This window comes from Belonocnema kinseyi, chromosome 8 (genome assembly GCF_010883055.1).
Source record: "Belonocnema kinseyi isolate 2016_QV_RU_SX_M_011 chromosome 8, B_treatae_v1, whole genome shotgun sequence".
NCBI lineage: Eukaryota > Metazoa > Arthropoda > Insecta > Hymenoptera > Cynipidae > Belonocnema > Belonocnema kinseyi.
In genome coordinates, this window is record NC_046664.1 from 97,496,731 (window position 1) to 97,497,994 (window position 1,264).

Below are 1,264 nucleotides of genomic sequence, written 5' to 3' on the forward strand. Positions count from 1 at the left end.
CAGCGAAATCGCGGTAAGATTTCAGCCATAACCACGTCTCACAACCGTGAGATATATATATATATATATTTAATGATAATATTATAATTATGTTATATTATAATAGTCTTATTTGTATTTTGATCCGCATTTAATAGAAATTTACTACTTGAATAAAATATAATTGAAAAACCTACTGTTATATTTAAGGTTTGAAATTCATCTCGTTTGGATAAAAACTCAATTATTTGATTGAAAAATTAACTATTTTGTTGAAAATGTAACTATTTTATAAAAAAACTCCTCCTTTTTTCAAAAACTACTTTGTTAAATTTTTTTACTTTTAATGGAAGGTTCATTTCTTTCGTTGAAAATTTAACTGTTCTGGTGAAAATGTTTTTTATGTGTTGTTGAAAATAAATTTTTGAAACTCACAATTAGTCTAAAGTCGCCTTTCTTTGTAGAAATGAAATAGTTTAATGGAAAATTCATACTTTTTAGTAGAAGATTAAATTTTTCGGTTGAAATATCTACTTTGGTTGCAAAGTCTATTATTTTGTTGCAAATACAACTATATTGTTAAAAATTCAAATCATAATTTTTGAGTGGAAAATTCTTTTACTTCCTTAAAGTTGAACTATTTAGTAGGAAAATTAATTTTTTCTTATTAAGGATTTATAATTATAGCTGAAAATTCAACTATTTGCCTTTAAATTAACTTTTTTAAAAAAATTTACTGTTTTGTAAGAAATGCATCTTTTGGGCGTTAAAAGTCAACAATTTGATAGAAAGTTAAACTATTTGGTCGACAAGTAAGATTTTGGTTGAAAAATCATATTTTTAGATTAAAAATTCAGCTTTTTTGTGGATAATACTCTTTTTGACTTTAAAATTAAATAATTTCGTTGAAAGTTCATGTATTTTGTTGAAATTTGACCTTGTTTCCCGAGTAAAAATGCTTCGACTTGAGGTCGACTTGGTTATGTCTTGAGTTCTTCCACAAGACATCGATGTCTGGCTGCGTCTCAAAACTGAGTCGAGACATAGGCCTTCGTCTTACTTTTATGGATACGACAGATAAAACGGCGTTTATTTGTCTTAAGTCGAGCCTTGTCTTGGGTAAGACGATGTTTATTTGACTCATGTTGACTTGACTCAATTTTCTTCAACAAAATAAAAATTGTAAATTTCTAGAAGGATCTCCTAAGTCGGTAAAAATATGTAAAAACAAACAACATTTTTGGTATCTTTGTCAAACAAGTATAATACAGATAACAATCCATAA